The 21,469-nt window shown below is 49.3% G+C and overlaps 3 non-coding genes and 2 pseudogenes across 3 annotated transcripts; 4 read left to right on the top strand and 1 right to left on the bottom strand.

Annotated features, from left to right (window-relative positions):
- The first annotated feature begins 1,285 nt into the window (after positions 1-1,285).
- LOC135529047 (U2 spliceosomal RNA) lies at positions 1,286-1,414 on the top strand (annotated as a pseudogene).
- Positions 1,415-6,113: 4,699 nt separating this feature from the next.
- Positions 6,114-6,232, top strand: LOC135529061 (U5 spliceosomal RNA). Its single transcript, XR_010453645.1, has one exon. It is a non-coding gene; the product is annotated as a U5 spliceosomal RNA (small nuclear RNA).
- Positions 6,233-14,248: 8,016 nt separating this feature from the next.
- LOC135529046 (U2 spliceosomal RNA) lies at positions 14,249-14,422 on the top strand (annotated as a pseudogene).
- Positions 14,423-14,767: 345 nt separating this feature from the next.
- Positions 14,768-14,886, top strand: LOC135529062 (U5 spliceosomal RNA). Its single transcript, XR_010453646.1, has one exon. It is a non-coding gene; the product is annotated as a U5 spliceosomal RNA (small nuclear RNA).
- A 6,029-nt stretch (positions 14,887-20,915) lies between these two features.
- Positions 20,916-21,031, bottom strand: LOC135529063 (U5 spliceosomal RNA). The gene has a single exon (XR_010453647.1). It is a non-coding gene; the product is annotated as a U5 spliceosomal RNA (small nuclear RNA).
- Between the last annotated feature and the right edge of the window lie 438 nt (positions 21,032-21,469).

The raw sequence follows: 21,469 nt of genomic DNA, 5'->3' as shown, positions 1-21,469 counted from the left end.
TTTTCTCATGGTCGCTGCGCTCAGACCGAGTGAGCTACGGTCAAGCGGGGCACCTCGTTGGACTCGGCCCTGCCTTGGGATTATGTTTATGCCATTGCCTGCTCTCTGTGTCTTTAAACACCACGCTTTGTCACTCCATCCTTGCTGTGTGTGTGTGTGTGAGAGCTTTTCTTTGACATCTGTTGGGAAAAATGACTGATTTACAGTTCATGGGGGTTGTCTAATCACACATATGAAGTTTTGGACAGATCTGATTTTTTAACCCTTCCAAACAGCCCCTGAGACACCAATTATGGCACTTCCGGTTGGCACAGGAAGCTATAAATAAACTCATATCCTCATTGGGGTATGCCTTTACAGAATCCTGAGTTTTAAGTCTTTACGTTAAGAACTGAGTTATTTACGGAGGGTTTAGTGAGTGTGTGTTATTTCAGAAAATCATAGAAAATCACAGAAATGTCGCAGAGCTCCGCAGCACATTTTAAAAATACTCGTATGAACACCCTGCAACTGGATCTGTAACCGTTGAAAAAAAAAACACCTATATCTGAACATCACGATCTGGTCAACGTACGATTTCTCGTAAATGACGATAGATAAATGGCCGATTTTTTTTATTGACACCGGAGGCTCCTTGACTTTGACGTGAAGTGAAAAAATCTTTTCTCTATTTTCATTTTGGACCTTTAATCCCAGAAATATGGCCATAACTCAAAAACCGTTGAGGCCTAGACGCCATCTTGTTCGGGGCCATCTTCCCATAATGGGGCCAAACCTACGCCCCCAAGTTTCGGCTTCGAAATATTTTCGGTTTCCGAGATATGGCACGTCGTGATTCGTGATGTTTTGTCCAATAGCAATATGATTGCTTATGCCCTCTTGTGGGATATTTCGGCATTGCGCAAAAATGGGCTAAAATTTGTTTATTTTATTAAACGAAAACCGAATGTCCGACAAAGTTCATTTGATGACTTCCCGGTAGGTCTGGCCCTACCGCTCGGCCCGACGCCGTCCCCGAATTTCTAAAATGTTTTCGGACGTCTAGTAAGGGACCGTACAGTTCCAATAGGGACTTTCTCACTAACTATACGGTGATTGTCGAAATGTTCCCTTAATGTATGTAAGGGGATAGATTAGGGACGGGGAGATAGGGAAGCGGTTAGGTATTGGTTAGGTATGATGGGGAGGGACGATGCTCCCCTGAGGTTTGTTTTTGTTTGGGTGTTTGGTGATTGTATTTTGTAAATAGTATGAATGAGAATTATGATTTGTAAGTATGAATGGTACTGATTGTAACATCGGGGGACCTTATATTAAATGGATTTTTTGAACAGGGAGTCGGAAATGGGGCTTGCTCCGTCCGCTCCACGCATCCACCCGGTATTGCAGTACCTCCGGGAACGGTGCAACACTTTTCTCCCGTTGTCAAGGAAAAATACAAACTCACAAAGCTATGTAAACAGCTAGCTGCTAGCTAGCTAGCTGCTAGTTAGCTAGCCAGCTAGCAGAAGAGGAGAAGGGACAAAAAAATTCAAACTGAAAGAAGGGCGAAGTGCTCTTCAATGGGGTCCCTCGTTTCCCGCCATTTTAGTTGAAAAAAAAGAAAAAAAAAGAACGAAAAAATGGGGCCAGGATTGTGTGTGTGTGTGTGTGTGTCTCTCTGTCTCTGTCTGTCTGTCTGTCTGTCTGTGACCTTTTTATCCACAGCCCTCGAAAACTCGGAAGAGTGGGTTTCCAAAAAACACCTGTCTTTCTTTCTTTCTTTCTGTCGCCGGGTGGGTGGGTGGGTGGGGAGGGAGTGAGGGAAGAAGGGTTGGAGACGGCTTTTGCAAACCCGCTGAGGTCTGTCGAGGCCCCCGGTGGCCCGGCGTTTGCAGGGTTCCATTTGTGGGTTATCGCTTCTCGGCCTTTTGGCTCAGATCAAGCTCGGTACTGCGGTGCTTCAAAGCTCGCTGAGTCGAAAGCCGAAGGCCGGTTTCCTTTCTTTTTCAGGTAGAGTTTGGAATCTGCAGGTTTTCTTCGTGAGGAGATGGCCAACAATAATGTTGGAGCTGGGTCGGTCCCTAGGACTGGACTAAAAAATATGGTTGGTTTTGCTTGGAAGGAGGATGATGGCCGGATGCCGAGGGACACCTTCGCAAGGACCGTGCTGATGGGTGCCCTAAAACTTCGAGTGCAAGAGGTGATGTGTCTCCAGGGAAATGCGATGGAGGAGGCGTACGATGTCACCTTCCACACTGAAGTGATGTGTGATTCAACGATGGACCGAGCCAAGGCTGTGGCTGGGGAGAGGCCGCTGTCCTTCTTCAACATGACGTGCCTAGCGAAAACGAACTTCAGGGTAATCAACGTACATATGTACAACCCTCATGTGTCGGATATCGCCATAAGGGATTACCTGAGTCGTTTCTGCGAAGTAACATCAGGGGCAAGGTATGTGAAGGATTCTCTGGTTTTGATGGCTTCCTCCACCCCCTGGCAAGTTTCTCGCTGGGTTCGGATAGAGGGATGCTCTTTTACACCCGCCAACCTCCGTTCTGCAAAAGATGCAGAGAATATGGGCACGTTACAGCTGCCTGCAGTGCACAGAAGTGCCTGTTTTGCCAATCCATGGACCACGAGGGCAAGAATTGCACAGCGCCAAAGGAATGCCATGGGTGTGGTAGCAGACAGCACCTGTACAGGGAGTGCCCGGGAGGCAAAACTCATACGCGGCAGCAGCGGCCGGGGGAGGATGACAGGACGAAAAGGAATGGAGGAGAAGGGAAGGGCTGAATGTGGCCTAGGCCACAGTCGAGAAGAAGAAATGAGGAGGGCGAGGGGAGAAAAGGATGAGCCACCCCTGCCTTTGCCAGTGCCACAAGTCGGGGTCAGGCTGATGTGGAAGAAAGGGCCTTGGCAGTTTTGGGGGTGGTCCCGGAGACCCAGGTGGCAGAGGGTACATCACCCAACAACCATCTGCAGGTAGAGGTTGGGGGAGCGACGGGTGAGATGGGCCCATCCCTGGATGCAGTCCTCATAGACGAGGCGGCTTTCGGGGCCCTCGTGGGGGAGATGAGGGAGATGGTGAAGGATATCCAGGTCTCTCAGATGAGGACGGAGGAATGGAGGTCCGTCTCACCCTTACCGGCCACCCCAAGACAAAAGAGGGTAGCCTCTACAGCCCAGAGATGCCATCCGAGTCTGGGGAAGCACGGAGGAGGAAGAAGAAGAAGAGGATCTCCATCGAGCTGGGGAGAGGGCCAGAGCGGGTTGGGAGGGGTGGGGGAAATAGATAGTACCGCTGAGGTGGTCCCCGTCATCGACGGGATCATCTTTCCCACACATCCAGATGGACGTAGACCCGGAGACCAGTGTGCTGGTGAGGCCTGATGGAGATGGGGTGTCTCAGGCTATTTCTGGGACCCGGGACCCCCCATCCCCAACCCCTTCCCGCGTCTTGGGTTTCCCAGGAGGGGAGCGGTGTGGGCGGGGCGACCTCGGAGAGTGAGGGTCAAGAGCCCTCGTATGTGGGTATACAAGTGTTTGGGGGACGATCAGTGATGCCAAGATGGACCCCCTGTCATCACAAGACTCAGCTCTCCCGTTTCACACCATGGAGGTGATCCAGGCATTCCCGGGACTTTTTCTGCCATCAGGGGATGGGGTGTCTCAGGCTATTTCTGGGACGCGGGACCCCCCATCCCCAACCCCTTCCCCAACATAGGTTTTACATTTTGTTTCTTACAGGAGGTGCATTTGAGAGATGGGGGGGATGTGGAGCGTTTAAAAAGAGTGGGTTAAAGGGAAGTCAGTGTGGAGTGTGGGGGGAGTCCACTCAGCAGGGGTTGGGATTTTGTTTGGCACAAGGGAGGTGAAGGTGGAGGGAACACACGTAGCGATGCAGGGGAGGGTTTTGGGGGTAGATATAGCATTAGGGGATTATAGACTAAGGGTTATAGGGGTATACGGGCCACAGACGGTGCCAGAGAGAAGGGAGATGGTGGAGCTTCTGGCACCTCTGTGTGCCACAAATAGGGTATTGGTAGTGGGAGGGGATTTTAATGTAGATTTAGGAGGGGTAGCAAATGGTAGTGCAGGGGCCATTACCGGACTTATGGCAAGCCATGGTCTGGTGGATGGTGGCCTTAACACTACTCCGGCGATGGCTGGCCCCACGTGGCGTAACTCCCGGGGGGTTGTGTGGAGGCTGGACTACGTCTTTCTACCCAAATCCATGGGGCTTTTGTCTGGGCGGTTGCTGCCTGTGTTTTTCTCAGATCACGACGGGGTTCTCTTTAGGGTCAAAGCGCCTGTCTGCCTTTTCGGTAGGGGGTACTGGAAGCTCGACCGGGATATCCTGGAGGAGCTAGATTTCGTCAACACATTCTCTGTTTTTTTTCCGGGCTTGAGGGTCTCCGACCTATGTGCGGAGGGGTGTTGGAGTGGTGGGAGATAGCGAAAGTCAGGAGCTCGATGGACATGGAGCGTGCAACCAGCCTCAAGGATAAACTCAGGGAGGTGCATGAGCGTAAAGGCCCGTGCTTTCCTGCAGCGTGCACACTGATTTCATAGAGCAGAATGAGACCTGCTCTGCAGTGTTTTTTAAATCAGTAAGGGAAAAGCAGGAAAGACAGGTTTTTATGGGGTGAGGGATGGACAGGGTAGGATATTCAGGGAACCGGAGCAGATGGTCAGGGTGGCAACTGACCATTTCCGGGGTTTTTCCAGGAGAGGGTAGTAGAGGAAGAGCAGGGCACCGTGTTCTTAGAACATTTGTCCCGGCGTTTGCCGGAGGACATTAGAACGGCGATGGAGGCCCAGATAACACCAGAGGAGGTGGAGAACGCCCTCAAGAGGATGGGGAAAGGGAAGGTGCCTGGGATGGATGGACTGCCGGCTGAGTTTTACCTCAAATTTTGGGGTATGCTTGGACCGGTGGTCCTAGAGGTCCTGACGACCGTTCTCGAGACTGGAGTCCCGGGCAGGTCAATGGCTGTAGGCGTGCTGTCCCTCCTCTACAAGAAGGGAGACACTGCCGACCTTAGCAACTGGCGGCCATTGACCATGCTGTGCGTAGATTATAAGATACTAGCTAAGGTCATGGCAGACCGTTTGCGCACAGCCCTTCCCTACGTTGTCCATGAGGATCAAACGTGTGGGGTGGAAGGCCGTTCCATTAGGTGGAACCTCCAACTGATCAGGGACTCCATCGCCTGGGTTGAGGATAGAGGTCTACCTCTGATGGTAGCGGCGCTTGATCAGGCCAAGGCTTTTGATCGCGTCAGTAGGGTTTTTCTTTTCAGAGTGTTAGGTAGGTTAGGGTTTAGTGATCGCTTTATAAAGTGGATCAAGATTTTGTATGTGGGAGCGGAGTGCCAGGTGAGCATAAACAGCCATCTGGGCGACGTGTTTGGCCTCTCCTCAGGGGTCAGGCAGGGATGCCCGCTCTCGGCACTCCTTTTCGTGCTCTACATGGAGCCCCTGGCTGCTGCCATTAGGGCCGACGCAGGGGTGGAGGGATTGCTGGTCCCTGGGAGCAGCGGTTTGCATGATAAGGTGACAAGGAGGGACCGTTTTTTGTTGTGGCTGATCATCAGCCTTTTTAAACAAGGTTGTGGGATGCCAGGCAAGGTTTGGTAAAGTCGGGGGCAAACTGTGGAGTGGAGGGAATAGTGAGGAGAGAGGAGGGAGAATTGAGGGGGAGGATAAGGAGGGAGGAGAGGAAGTGGGGCCACCATGCCGCCCTAGAGTGGTGGAAAGGGGGTCTAGGCTTGATCATTTAGATATATTTAGATATTCTAGAAGGTAGGTTTGGTAGGCTGTTGTGGGAGTTGAAGGTTGATGTTTAGCTAGCAGAAGAAGAGAAGGGGAAAAAACATTCAAACTGAAAGAATGGCGAAGCTATTTCAATGGGGTCCCCCGTTTCCCGCCATTTTAGTTAAAAAAAATAATAATAATTGGGCCAGGATTGTGTGTGTGTGTCTCTCTCTCTCTCTGTCTGTCTGTCTGTGTCTGTGACCTTTTTATCCACAGCCCTCGAAAACTCGGAAGAGTGGGTTCCGGGAGCACCCGCGGGAACCCGGCCTAGAGTGCACAGAGTGTGTCTCGGGCCCCGACCTCTGGCTTCCATACAACTCTGGTTTCTCTTCATTACGCACAAGCCTTTCGCCTTTTACTAAAGACTTCCGTGGAGAGGAATAGTTACACGAGTTCAACGTATTTTTGGAGGGGCTTTGCTTCTTGCAGAGCCGGTATCTTGTTTCAAGAGAAATTGACAGAGGTGGGCCAGGATAGTGACTTAAAGACGCATTAGCGACTTTTTCCAAAAAAACACCGGTCAGACATTATAGGGTCGGTGTCGGAAAGCACCATGGAGACGGTGTCAGAAGGTACGGGGGAGGAGGGGGAGATTCTGAGGAACACCTCCCCCCACGTAAAAGAAATGCTGAGGAGCTCTCGGACCCCGAACAGGGTGAGGAGAAAAAGGGAAAGGTGGAGTGGGAGAGCTCTCAGGGGGAGGAAGAACCCAGAACCTTCCCCTCCAACTCCCCCAACCAAGTCTCCTTTTTAAGTCCCGTTTTAACCTCCTCTCCCTTCCAAACCCCTTTACCCCGGAGGGGTAAATGCCTTTTCTTTTAGCACTGTTTTTACTCACGCCTTTTATGGCTTTTAAAATCACCACCATAAATGTGAGGAGCATAAAGACAGCAACAAGAGCACAGTCGGTTTTATCCTTTTTAGAAAGGTTTAACTCCGATGTGTTTTTATTACAGGAGTGTGGTCTACCTTTTTTAGCCTCTTACAGGAAATGGGAGGATAAGTGGCAGCATGGGCCCTCCATTTGGAGTGGTTCCAATTTTAACAAGAACGACGGTGTTGCTATTTTAATCAAGACCCCACAGGTGGTGATGAAGGGGAGCACGGTGGTTGTAGGTGGGCGTGCTCTTTTAGCCAATTGTACTTTTATGGGGAGGGATTTTAACATGCTAAATGTGTATGGTTTTAACGATAAACATGACCGGTGCACACTTTTAGAGGACCTGCAGTCCCACATGCTGGGGAGGGATCCTCTAGTGGTGGGTGGGGATTTTAATTGTGTTTTAAGTAGAGCAGACAGTAGAGGGGCAGGAGGGGATTTTAAGGTAGACAGGTCAAGTGTTTTATTGCAAGGGCTGTGCAGGGATTTTAAACTGACTGACTGCTTTAAAACCCTGCATCCAAGAGAGGAGGGCTTCACCTGGACCAGTGGTGATGGCACCAGAGCCTCTCGCATTGATTATCTGTTTACCTGGGACTGTCCCCCAACTGATGCTAGAATAACCCCTGCTTTCTTCTCAGATCATGTAATGCTGACGTGCACCCTTTCACTATCTTCGGGTGTGACTGTGGGAAGAGGGCCCTGGAAACTGAACTGCTCCCTACTAGAAGATGAGTAGTTAGTTAGTACAGAGAGCAGTTCAGCCAGTGGCAGACGCTACAGGACTTTTTTGACACACGAGCACAGTGGTGGGAAATGGTGAAGGGAAGGACGAGGACTTTCTTTAGAGAGATAGGAAAGGAAAAAAGCAAAGAAAAAGATAGACGCATGGTGGGACTGCAAAAGCGACTGGAAAGGTATTTTAACCTATGCCAACAGGGCTTTGATTTTAACCAAGAAATCAAAGAAGTAAAAAAGGAAATGGCACTTTTAGCAGAACAGAGAAGCAAGGGGGTTATTTTAAGAAGCAAGGAAAGGGAATTAGAAGAGTGGGAGAAGTGCACTAGGTACTTTAAGAAAATAGTAAGGGTAGGATTATGACAGGATTGAGAAACAAGGACGGGGTTTTAAAAACAGACACAGAGGGAATAAAGGAAGTGGTCGAGGACTTTTATGGGGAACTGTTTGGGGGAAAAGATGTGTGCGAGGAAACAATGGGGGACCTTTTAACATACATCGACAAGACCCTACCCAACACGGACGACCTGAAAAAAGACCTGACGAGGACAGAAATCGACCAAGGACTGAAACATTTTAAGAGGGTAAATCACCGGGGAGGACGGCCTCCCTTTGGAGTTTTATCTGACCTTTTGCGATGTTTTAGCCAACAAACTTCTGACTGTTTTTACTGACTTCGAACACCTCGACAGACTACCCGACAGTTTTAGAGAGGGGATCGTGACGCTTTTACACAAGAAAAACGACAGGACGGACCTGAAGAACTGGAGACCGATTACCCTTTTAAACTTTGATTGTAAACTTTTTACCAAGGTTTTAACACTCAGAATGTCTTCTGTTTTAGGGGAGGTGATCCACCCGGACCAAACCTGTGCCGTGCCCGGAAGGAAGATCACGGACAGCCTGATACTGATCCGAGATGCCATCTGTTATGCGAGAGACAGAAACATGCGGCTTGTAGTCCTAAATTTAGATTTTGAAAAAGCCTTTGATCGTGTCTCGCACCAGTACCTCTTTAAGGTACTGCAAAAAATGGGTTTCCCTGACAGGATTTTAGCCTGGGTGGGACTGCTGTACGGGGACATCACCAGCAAAATCCTTGTAAATGGGCAACTGTCAAAAGCAGTGGGAGTACACTGCGGCATCCGTCAGGGCTGTCCTTTATCTCCTCTTCTGTTCATGGCCTGTATTGAACCACTGACACAGGTCTTGAGAAGGGACCGACGGATCAGTGGGGTGGGTATCCCGGGAAGTGGGGAGGATGACCGCCCAGTGCGTTTTTTTACATGGACGTCGTCAACCTTTTGTCTGTCGACAGGACCCTGGACAGAACAGACCGGTACGAACGAGCCTCTGTGGTGAGACTGTACAGAGACAAAACAGAAGCCCATTTTTTCGAACCATGGGCAGACCCAGACTTAACCAGACTACCACTGACTGTTGAAATTATCTACATAAGGGTACTGGGGAAAGTTTGACAGGGAGGGAGGGAGGAGGAAGCGGCAAATGGAGTGGGATCATTGGGACAGTAAGACAGAAACTCAATTTTTAATCAGTTCTGTTTTTATCCCCCCACGAATAACTTTTTTAGCACTGCAACAGATGCAGTTTTACTTCCTTTGGGGAAGCAAGTGGGAGAGGCTGAGAGGGAGGTGGTCAAGAGGCCCAGGTCCAAGGGGGGGAAAGGCTTGCCTGACCTCTACTTGTTCCTGGGCAGCCGCTACACAGCGTTACATCTGACTCTTGCCACCTCCCCGGTCAACAACAAGACCCAGGCCCTCATGCAGCTCTGGCTGGGATCTTACCTTAGAACCCTGACGGTGATCCCAGTCGACCTGCAAGCCCCAGTCTCTTTCCTACTCCCTGCACACTATACCCAGCTCCAGAAGTTAAGACATTTTTAACTGGAAAAAGAGGCAGTAACCGTTTGAGCTATACATCGACCTCTTATTTCTCTTTTGCAGGAGCGGGAACCAGTGTGTCCAGTGCACGGGCTTGTTACAGGCGAGCCCACAGTGGTTTGGCGCAACGTGGCCCATCCGGCTCTTCTGAACCGTCAACGGGACTTGTCCTGGATTGTCATCCATGAGATCCTCCAGGTCAGGGCCGTTATGCAGTCCCGGGGCATGGTGAGGACACCCGACCAGGCTGCGGCCAAGAGGAGTCGATGAGGCACTTGCTCTGGGAGTGCCGAGCTGCCAGGGGCCTGTAGAAGGAGGCACTGTGGTCCTCCCACAACCTGCTGGTAGCAAAATGAGTCGTGTCCACCCCCAGGCAGTGGCCATGGTAGCTACTGTAGACGTGGGGTGGTACAGAAGGGGGCCTCAACCCAAGGCGAAGGGTTCCCCACAACACCCAAGGTCCCGGCCTGACAGCGCTGCGGCGCCTAGGGAGATGCGCCTAGGGGAGGGATCTCCTCTGGGCCCCGAAGGACAGGACAGTTATTGAATTCGGAATAGCACTTTTTTAAACAAAGTTTGTTTTTAAACATGTTTACTTTTGTTAAATCATTTGAACAAAATTGAAATGGCTTTTACAGATTGGATGTTTTACATGAAAAAATACATTTATTCATTGTTGTTTCTATTGTTTTTAACATAGACTAACAATTTAAATGTAATATTCAAATGCTGTTTTTATGTGTATAAATGTTGCACAAATATAAATGAGCTGTTTTAAAGGGAAATGTCACGACACTTAAATAATAGTAATATTAATAATCTGTTCTGTGTATTTTCTATGACAGTTGCTGCATTTGATCGGAGAGGCGATCAGAGGCCGGAGTTATTTTGTTAAGTGTATTATTGTTGTTCTGTTTCACAATTATTTTATTTTGTCATGGGTAAGGAGGTGGTCTCAGTGGTAGACTACATGCCCGCTACTCCTTTTCCTTTCTTACTTTCTTAATTTATAAATGTATATTTTGTTTTTCTTTTTTGCTTGTTCTGTTTTGCATTTCCCCTCTCCTGTATCTCATTTTGTCTTCCCTTAGCTCCTCCCAGTGTCTTCAGTTTTGTGTTGTCTGCTAGCTGTGGTGGCCTGCTAGCCTGGTATGCGATCTAATCTGATCTTGGAAGCTAAGCAGGGTCAGTAATTGAAGACGTTTTTGCAGGCAAGTTGGTTTTGTAGGAGAGGGAATTGTTCGCTGCTTTTTCGTATATATATTTTGGTTGGCAATTTGTTAGAATAGTTTTTCATTACTAGCTGAGTTGATTTTCACCAGCTTATGTTGTTGGAGGAAAGGTCTCTGTATGACCATCGTGAGGAAACTGAAAGAGTGCAGGACATGAAGTAAATAATCATGGTGCACCACCGTCGAGGGAGAAATCCTATGATAGGGCTTGTATTGTGGAGGTAGATATCACTGGGAATCGTAAAATAACGATAGAATTGCTGCGAGGGATAGAGAAGGCATGCTGAGCAGTGACAGGGTGCAGATGCAAGGGGGATCAGGAGTATGAGATAACGATGTCGCATGTCCATGGGAAGGAGTAACTGATGGATGGACTGAAAATCAAATCGTGTACGGTAATGGCGAGGGACATTTCATCGGATGAACTGGTGGCGTCCTTCATGAATTTCAGTGTATATTAGTGATGATGCTATTGTTGCCAAATTGGAAGGATGGGGTGTGTCGGCGGTTTCTGATTTAGAAGACATTTTGGCTGGTAACGGAGATAGCGGATGTCACAAGATTCTGCAAGGTCCGGTTCTCAGACGTGATGCACTCACTACCGTATTCTGCAAAGTTCGAGATGTTGGAGGGGGCTGAATAATTCCGTGTGATACACGACAGGCAAGTTAAAGTGCGCCGAATTTGTATTCAGCCTGACCACGTAGTCCGGAATTGCCATGATGTTTTTATGACGGCGATGCAGAATGCAAGGGCATTATGCGAGAGTGCGTCGCGAAAGTGGGAAGACCTTGCAATGGGTGTGGTGAGAGAGGCATCCACTGCACGTGTACTAGGCCGACAGACGGTGATGACATGAAACAACAGAAGGTGGTGGCAGAAGAGAGTGTGACGGAGGAGAGGACGGGAGGGAAAAAAAGGAGGCCAGGATGGTGAAGGAGAAGAGGGTGATGAATCTACTGTGGCAGATGGAATCGGGTCGAGCATGGAAATGAGCCGGATGGTGGAGGAGGAGTGTCGGCCACGGATCTGTCTGAAGGTGCAGTGGGTGCTGATCATGAACGTTTTATATCTGACGCTAGTCCTAAAACTATGGAGGTGAAGGGTGAATCCTCGAAGAGTAAGGACTCTCAGATGAAGTCCAAAGAGTGAGGAAAGAAGCGAAGGAAATAAGGCTGGTCAAGATCAAGAAGAAAACGACTGGGTCTTGATGATGGAAACAATAAACATCATACTCCTACTCATGGTGAGCGTTATATCTGTCAATATTAATGAGACTAAGAGATATGGAAAAGTTAGACCAGACAGTAAGCCTACTTCAGGTTATTTCATGCCTTCAAGAGACACTGGCCTGACAGTATGGTGGATGGAGTAAGAAAGCGATGGATGGATTTGCTTTATTTTAATAATGGTAGGGAGAGGACTTGTGGGATTGCTATTTTAATTAAAAACCTCTTACAGCTCCCCCTACTTTGTGCAATTTCCGCCTGAAGACATACCCAAATCTAACAGCCTGTAGCTGAGGCACAGAACCAATGATATGCATATTATTGGTACCATTTGAAAGAAAACACTCTGAAGTTTGTGTACATGTGAATTGAATGTAGGAGAATATAACACAATAGATCTGGTTTAGATAAAACAATAAAAAAAACATACGTTTTTGTTTTATGTATCATCATCTTTAAAATGAACAAGATAAAACAAACATTCAGATAGGATGATGTGGACAATTTCAGTGAAAAATACAAGAGGGCAACAATACTTGTGCAAAATTTCAGAATGATACCTTCCAAAATGAGTGTGCTACATGACATTGTCTGGGTACCTGTATATTGGTTGGGGGATTTTTAACGTTCGTTTGACTAAACTGGACACGTAAAGGAGTGCATGGTTGTGCTCTGATCTGTCTAGGCTAGACTTGCTGGGGGTAATGAAGGATCGTTGAGTGATTTATGTCAGGGTATGCATCCAGGTGGGAGAGCTTTCTTGAGGAGGCAGGTTGTTTTAAAAAGGTCTCGGTCAAAGCCGCATTGATTATTGTTCAGCGGCTGTAAATGTGGTGCAATATGTTCTCAAGATTAGGTATCATTTAAATGTTTTATGTGATTATGCCATTCTTGGGCTCCTGCTGGGTCATAGTGTGCCTACTAGAGGGGGTGGTGTATGGTGTTTGAATGCTGAGCTACTAAAAGAAGAAAAATATATTGATATGACTGCCGATTGTATTAAACAGAGAAATGTTGAGTGGTTTTAAATGTGTTAATATTGGATTGTGGCGGGATGGTCTAAAAGAGAAGATTAGAGGGTTAAGTGTTGACGACGCAAGACGGACGGATTTTCTTTTAAAGAGGGAGCGGATAGCTTTGAATAAATGAATTGACATTGAGCTGGAAAAAGTTGATAGGGTGGAGGGTTATGATGTGGCAGGCTTTATGAAAGCTCAGGCTGCTGTACATAACATTGAAAAGAGTGCATGTATGGGGGCAATGGGGGGGATCAAGGCTGTAGTGAGGTTTTAGGTTTTATTGATGCTAAATTACCTGATGCTGAATGAAAAATGTATGGCAAAGATATGACGGTTAAGGAGATATTGGAGGACATCTTGGCCAGTAATAGGAAAAAAAGTCTGTGATCAGATGGGCTGAAAAGTGAGTTTAATCATCAATTTGTGGATATTTTAGCACCTGTATTGTTGGACGTGTACATGGAACAGGCACAGATCGTTCCAGAATCATTGTCCACAGGATTGTTAAATATTATAAAACCAATGGAAAATTTGAGGCCTTTAAGGTCACGGAATACTGATAAGATTTTGGCAAGGGTATTCGCTAACCGTGCTAATAAAGTGATGGGGAGTATCGTATCTGAGTCAGATGTACAGCGTTCCTGGGAGGGATATTACTTGTACAATAAGGGATGTTGTTTGACATATGACTGTTGAGGGAGGCATAGTGCTTAGCCTAGATTTGAACAAGAAAACTAACTTGTGAGGGATGTAATGGAGATGCATGGATGAATGTGTGCAAGTGTTAATGGTGCACCCAATCAAAAACGAATCAACCAGATCACAAAACAAAATGTTACTTGTGGAGTGAGAGAGAGAGGCAGGACTGGGCACCAGGACCTTTTATCACCTAGTTGATCAAAAAACCCAGGTGCAACTTGTCACCTTAACGACCCAATCAGCTCCACCTGTCCCCAATCTGCAAATATAAACACAGAGAAGGAGGCAGGGAAACCGAGGGGGTATAACACCCACTACTATGAAAAGCAGGAACTAACGAAGACCTGAAAACAAAACCCACAACCACACAAATACACCAATACAACTGATCAAAAACCATAACGGTTCAGACACAAAATAGTATACAAACCATAAAGGTTAAGAGGCCCACCGTATGCCCATAATACCAACCCAACCAAATCACCTGACCCCAACCAACCTCAGCAACCACGGTACCTGGAAGCAACAATTTAATAGAAAGAAATGGAGACCAAGTGACAGGAGAGCAGAAGCCAGAGCAACAGGAAGGACAAAATAAACCCTGTAAGGGAATAGATTAGGGAAGGGGAGATAGTGAAAGGTATTGGTGAGGTATGACGGGGAGGGATGATGCTCCCCTGAGATTTTATTTTGGTGTTTCTTTGATTATTACATTAAAATACCAAGTTTTTTGAATGTTTGAACATAATAAATTATTTTTTTCCACAAAAAAAAACTGTTCTTATCAGTTTAATATCTGATACGTCGCCCGTCGGGGGACCTTATATTAAATGGATTTTTGAACAGGAGTCGGAAATGGGGCTTGCTCCGTCCGCTCCACGCATCGACCCGGTATTGCAGTACCTCCGGGAACGGTGCAACACTTTTCTCCCGTTGTCAAGGAAAAGTACAAACTCACAAAGCTATGTAAACAGCTAGCTGCTAGTTAGCTAGCTAGCTAGCAGAAGAAGAGAAGGGACAAAAAAATTCAAACTGAAAGAAGGGTGAAGCGCTCTTCAATGGGGTCCCCCGTTTCTCGCCATTTTAGTAAAAAAAAAAAAAAATTGGGCCAGGATAGTGTGTGTGTGTCTCTCTCTGTGCCGTGTCTGTGTCTGTGACCTTTTTTTTATCCACAGCCCTCAAACTCGGAAGAGTGGGTTCGGGAGCACCCGTGGGAACCCGGCCGAGAGTGCACAGAGTGCGTCTCGGGCCCCGACCTCTGGCTTCCATACAACTCTGGTTTCTCTTCATTACGCACAAGCCTTTCGCCTTTTACTAAAGACTTCCGTGGAGAGGAATAGTTACACGAGTTCAACGTATTTTTGGAGGGGCTTTGCTTCTTGCAGAGCCCGGTATCTTCTTTCAAGAGAAATTGACAGAGGTGGGCCAGGATAGTGACTTAAAGACGCATTAGCGACTTTCTCCAAAAAACACCTGTCTTTCTTTCTGTCTGTCGCCGGGTGGGTGGGTGAGGAGGGAGGGAGGGTTGGTTGGAGACGGCTTTTGCAAACCCTCTGAGGTCTGTCGAGGCCCCCGGGGGCCCGGCGTTTGCAGGGTTCCATTTGTGGGTTATCGCTTCTCGGCCTTTTGGCTCAGATCAAGCTTGGTACCGAGGTGCCCCAAAGCCCGCTGAGTCAGAAGGTCGAAGGAAGGCAGGAGGGAGTACGTGTTTGTTTTTGGTGGGAATCGCGTTTTCCGATTTTTCACTATTCTTTTTGGCTTCTTTTTGGAAAGAGAGCTTTTTGTTTATTGAGAAGCGTGTCATTGTCCAGGGTGGAAATGGCACGCAACTCTTCCAGCAAGATTGTACCAGGAATTGGGATGGCCAACACGGTGAGATTCGCTTGGAGGAATAAAGAGATGGAGCAGTTTGGAAGAGAGACTTTCGGGAGAACCATTTTAATGGGGACCCTGAGTTTGGAAGTGAAGGACGTGCTATGCCTCCAAGCGAATCCAATGGAGGGAGGTTATGACGTGACGCTGCACACGGAGGAGATGCATGACAAGATACTGAAGAAGGCAAGAGAGGATGGAAAAGAGAGACCCCTGTGCCATTACGAGGTGACCAGCCTGGGAAAAAACAATTTCAGGGTGATCACCGTCACCATGTACAATCCACATGTGAAGGACGAGGAGGTGAGGGCCTTTCTGGGGAGATATGTTGACAATGTCTCCTCAACGAGGCACCTCAGGGACTCCCTGGGATTCTGGAACGGGAAGAGAGGGTTCCAGGTGCTACTCAGGGAGGACCCGAAGGGTTTTGGTGGCTACCGCCATCCTCCAGCGATGTTCTCCCTGGGGGCTGACAGGGGGACACTGTATTATGCCCTTGAGCCTCCGTTCTGCAGGCGTTGGCCCTACGGCCATATCCTGGCCTCGTGCAGCACCAGAAAGTGCAGGTACTGTGGATCGGCAGAGCACGAAGCCAAGGAATGTGACGAGCCCAAGGTTTGCCACGGGTGTGGCTCGTCAGTACACCTGTGGCGTAATTGCCCGACTCGTCAAAGGTCGTACGCGTCTGGAACGGGGGATGGGGGGGAGAAGAGAAAGAAAGGGAACGGACGACGGTGATGGCACAGGGGTAAAGACTGCACGGAAAGAGGGAGGCGGTGAGTGAGAAGAGAGGAGAAGAGGAGGTGGAAGGAGCGGAGAAGAATGAGGCGGAAGGAGCGAAGAAGAGGGAGGCGGAGACAGTGGAGAGAAAGGAGGCGGAGGACGGAACGGTGAAGGAAAAGAAGAGAGAAGTGAAGATGGGAGCAGATAGGGAAGATGGAAGGAAGGAGTGGGGGAGTGATCTGGTGGAACAAATGAGGGAGATGGTGGAGGGGCTGGCGGGGATGGAGGACATGGTCACCCCTTTGCCGCCATCTCAGAGGAAGAGAGGGAAGAAGAGGATGGATCTGGGGGACGGGAAGAGGAGAGTTGATGAGGGGGTAGCAAAGAGAGGGATGGGGGAGGGAAAAGTTTCTCTTGGCTCATTGTTTTCTTCTGCCCCTCAGGATATGGTGGAAGGTGAATCCCTGGAAGGGGCTCAGGACTGTCTGGCTGGGAGTTCTCAACTCCTCTTTGAGGAGATGGGGTCCCCTAGCCTCGACCCGGAAGCTTTCAGGGAGGGAGTAATGGAGGGCGGTGGTGGAGAACCCAGGATGCAGAGCACTTCAAGGCCTAACACCGTACCTGCATCCTGGGTTGGAGAAATGGAGGAGGACGGGGGGACGTCAGGAGAGGAGAAGGCGTCCCCGCCGGATGTGATGGAGCAGGGGAGCATCGGGTGAGCCTCCTGTTTTTGGTTTGGGTTTATTTGTTGTAAATAATTCATGATTATTGCTATTAAATTGTTTAGTTTAAATGTAAGGGGTTTGAGGGATTTTGTTAAGAGGTGGGCGGTGTTTAGTTTTTAGAGGGGGTGGGTTTTGATGTTTGTTTTGTACAGGAGGTTCACCTGAGGGATGGAGGGGATGTCGTGAGGTTTAAGAGGGAGTGGGATAAGGGAGAGTCATTCTGGAGTATAGGAGGGGTGCACTCGACAGGTGTAGTTATTTTGTTTGGGAATAGGGAGGTAAAGGTAGAGGGCACTTTTGTTGTAATGCAGGGGAGGGTTTTAGGGGCGGATGTCACATTTAGGGATAGTAGGTATAGGTTAGTGGTGGTGTATGGGCCACAGGTGGCGGCAGACAGGAGGGAGATGGTGGACTGTCTGACGCCCCTGTGTGTCACAAATAGACACTTGGTTATAGGAGGTGATTTTAACATAGATTTGGGGATAGTACTGCAGGCGCTATCACCGGGCTAATGGCTTGCCATGGTCTGGTTGATGGCGGCCTGCACACTACTCCGACATTGGCCGGTCTACATGGCGCAACTCCAGGGGGTTGCGCGGAGGCTCGACTACATTTTTGTATCCAGGTCTTTGGGTCAGTTGTCTGGGCGCCTGTTACCTGTGTTCTTTTCGGACCACGACGGGGTGTTCCTGCAGGTGGGGTCGCCAGTCTGAGTCTTCGGTAAGGGGTCCTGGAAGTTATATCGGGATGTGCTGGAGGAGCAGGCTTTCGTTGATGCCTTTTTTGGTTTATTTCGGAGGCTTGATGGCCTCCGGTCCATGTGCGAGGGGGTGTTAGAGTGGTGGGATTTGGTTAAGGTAAGGATTAGGGCCTTTATAATAGGATATTGTAAGAGGAAGAAAAGGGAGGAAAGGAGGGAGGGGGATCGTATCCAAAGGTTAATAGAACTCGAGTACGAGGCAGGCAACCTCAGCGGGTCTATTGACTGGGAGAGATTCTCAGCCCTGAAGGCGCAGCTCTTTCCTGGAGCGTGCGCATAGTGGCTTTTTAGAACATAATGAGACTTGTTCCGCTATGTCCTTTAATCTGTTAGGGCCAGGCAGAGTAGGAAGGTAATGAATGGAGTTAGAGGAGAAGATAGTAGTGTAGCTAGAGAGCCGGAGGAGATGGTCAGAGTGACCACTAACCATTTCCGAGGTTTCTTTCAGGCTTTGCAAGGACTCGTGACTGACAAGGTCCCTTGCCATTATTGGGGACTTCACCCGAGCATCGGGAGCGGTTCTGAACCACGCAAAGTCTTCTGTTAAATTTTTCGGAAGATGGCGCGGCAGAACGGATGTGCCCGGGGGGTTATCTCTCTGTGAGGGGGCCCTGAGGATTCTCGGGGTCCATTTTGAGACCTCTGGCTCAGCGACGCTGAACTGGAACATGGGTATCGCAGTGGTACAGAAGAAGCTGGCAATGTGGAAGGCTAGGACTTTGTCTTTTATGGGCAAGGTCCTGGTCCTAAAGGTGGATGTATTGCCATCTCTTTTGTACTTTGTACTCCAGGGGTTGCGCGGAGGCTTGACTATATTTTTCTATCTAGGTCCTTGGGTCAGTTGTCTGGACGGCTGTTACCTGTCTTCTTTTCAGATCACGACGGGGTGCTCCTGCAGGTGAGTTCTCCAGTCTGCCTCTTCGGTAGGGGGTACTGGAAATTAGATCGGGATGTGCTGCATGAGCAAACTTTCGTTAATGCCTTTATTGGTGTGTTTCGGGGCTTGAAGGCCTCCGGTCCATATGCGAGGGGTGTTAGAGTGGTGGGACTTAGTCAAGGTAAGGATTAGGGTCTTTATTATAGGATATTGCAAGAGGAGAAAAAGGGAGGAAAGGAGTGAGGTGGATCATATCCAAACGTTGCTCGAGCTCGAGTACGAGGCAGGCAACCTCGGCGGGTCGGTCGACTGGGAGAGATCCACTGCCCTGAAGGCGCAGCTCAGGGAGCTGCAGGAGCGGAAGGCTCGAGCTTTCCTGGAGCGTGCGCATAGTGGTTTTTTAGAACACAACGAGACTTGTTCCGCTATGTTCTTTAAATCGGTTAGGGATAGACAGAGTAGGAAAGTAATGTACGGTGTTAGGGAAGAAAATGGTAGTGTAGCTAGAGAGCCGGAGGAGATGGTCAGAGTGACCACAGACCATTTCCGAGGTTTCTTTAAGGAGAGGGAAGTAGATGTAGAGCAGGGAAGTGTGTTCTTAGAACACTTGTCCCGGCAATTGCCAGAGGACATTAGAGAAGCGCTGGAGGCTCAGATCTCCCTTGAAGAGGTTGAGAGCGCCCTCAGGAGGATGGGAAAAGGGAAGGTACCTGGGATGGATGGGCTTACCTCAAGTTTTGGGGATACTCCCGGACCGGTGGTCCTCGAAATCTTGAAGGCCATCCTCGAGACGGGGTCCCGGGAGGATCAATGGCCGTCGGTGTGCTGTCACTTCTTTACAAGAAGGGGGACGCCACAGACCTTGGCAACTGGCGGCCATTGACCATGCTGTGTGTAGACTACAAGCTGCTTGCAAAGGTCCTAGCGGATCGGTTGCGCACGGCCCTTCCCTACGCCGTTCATGAGGATCAGACGTGCGGGGTAGAGGGCCGCTCTATCAGGTGGAACCTACAGTTGGTCAGGGACTCCATCGCTTGGGTAGAAGATAGAGGGCTGCCTTTAATGGTAGCAGCGCTAGATCAGGCGAAAGCCTTTGATCGCGTGAATAGATCTTTTCTTTACAGGGTATTAGGTAGATTAGGATTTGGGGAGAAGTTTATAGGATGGATCCGTACTCCTGCATCCTGGGTCCTCCACCAACACTCTCCCTGCAGGCTGCCTGTCTGAGAGTAGGGGACCCCATCTCCTCTCACTCTCCACTAGCAGACCAGGGGCTGAGGGAGAGAGAGTTCAAAAAGACGTTACCCTCCCCCATCCCTCTCTTGGCTCCCCCTCCCCATCTACTCCCCCTCCCCACCTACCGAGCCCCCTTCATCTTCCGTGTAGGAGGTAGCGGGGAGACACCACCCCTCTTCCCCGCTAGCTCCTCCACCATTTCCCTCATCTCTTCTACCAGGAAACTTGACATACTATCTCCCACTTCCTCACCCCCTCCTCCCCCCCACAGGTCCTGCCACAGGCACCCCTCCCCCTACAGGTCCTGCCACAGGCACCCTCTCCCTCCCCACAGGTTCTTCCACAGGCACCCCATCCCCCACCCCACCACTCCCCTCCGTTGATCTTCCACTCCCTTGGCTTCCTTCTTCTTCCTTCTACTCCCGCATCTCCTCTTCCTTTCTCCTTCCGCTGTCACTCCATACAGCGTCTGCAAAATGGATGCTGACGTGCATAATATAATGTCCCCCTGTCAGCCCCCAGGAGAACATAGCCGGAGGATGAAGGTAGCCGCCCAGCCCGTTCGGGTCCTCCCTAAGGAGGGCTTGAAACGCCTCCTTCCATTCCAAAGCCCATTGAGTCTTTGAGGAGCCTTGCTGAGGAGACACTATTCATGTACCTCCCCAGGAAGGCCCTCACTTCCTCATCTTTAACATAAGGATTATACATGTTAACCGTGACAATCCTATAGTTGCTCCTTTCCAGGCTTGTCACTTCGAAGTTGCCCATCAGCTTCGTAACTCCCACCGCTCTTGCCCTTCGCAAGACCTCATCGTGTTTTCTTCAGTGTGTAACGCCACATCAAAAGTGCCCTCTAATGAGTTGCCTTGAAGGCAAAACATCCTTCACTGTCAACTTAAGTATCCCGATAAGGATGGTCCTTCCAAACGTTTCCGTCCATAATGCACAGTCTCCTTATCCTTCCACGTGAATTGCACTGTGTTTGCAAGCCCAATTACAGGAATTGGCTTTTTTCCATTCTTTTGCTCCATCTCCGCAAGGAGATTGGAGCTCTCTTCTCCACTCATGCTTTCTTCCTAGAAAATAATTATCCAGGAAAGAAACCCCAAAATGGCCGAAAATCCAAAAAAAAATTACCGCTCTCCGACTTCGACCTTTTGACTCAGCGGGCTCTGGGGCACTATCCTGGCCCACCTCTGTCAATTTCTCTTGAAACAAGAAACCGGGCTCTGCAAGAAGCAAAGCCCCTTCAAAATACGTCGAACTCGTAAGTATTCCTCTCCACGGAAGTCTTTAGTAAAAGGCGAAAGGCTTGTGCGTAATGAAGAGAAACCAGAGTCGTATGGAAGTCAGAGGTCGGGGCCCGAGACACACTCTGTGCACTCTAGGCCGGGTTCCGCGGGTGCTCCCGGAACCCACTCTTCCGAGTTTTCGAGGGCTGTGGATAACAAGAAGGTCAGAGACAGAGAGAGACAGAGACAACACTTCACACAGGAGCAACAGATCAATAGACACCCCTCCCAGACCTGCAGGACCCCCTGACCTACACATAGAGAACCCACGCCAAGAGGAATTTCACCCAGACACATCCACTCCCCCATGTCAACCATGCCCACACCCCATTTAGACCCCATCAGATCAGACCTATGCCACTCCTGCCCACCCCATGCACCCCACCCCGCAAAGAGGGTCTCAACATGGAAGCCACACATACGCCCAGGTAGTGAGTGGGAAAACAGTCCCAACCCCCACTCTCACACTCGCCCAAGCCAATGGCAT

The sequence above is a fragment of the Oncorhynchus masou genome, unplaced genomic scaffold, assembly GCF_036934945.1.
Source record: "Oncorhynchus masou masou isolate Uvic2021 unplaced genomic scaffold, UVic_Omas_1.1 unplaced_scaffold_1082, whole genome shotgun sequence".
NCBI lineage: Eukaryota > Metazoa > Chordata > Actinopteri > Salmoniformes > Salmonidae > Oncorhynchus > Oncorhynchus masou.
The sequence above is the reverse complement of the archived record's forward strand: the minus strand, read 5'-3'. Positions and strand labels throughout refer to the sequence as shown.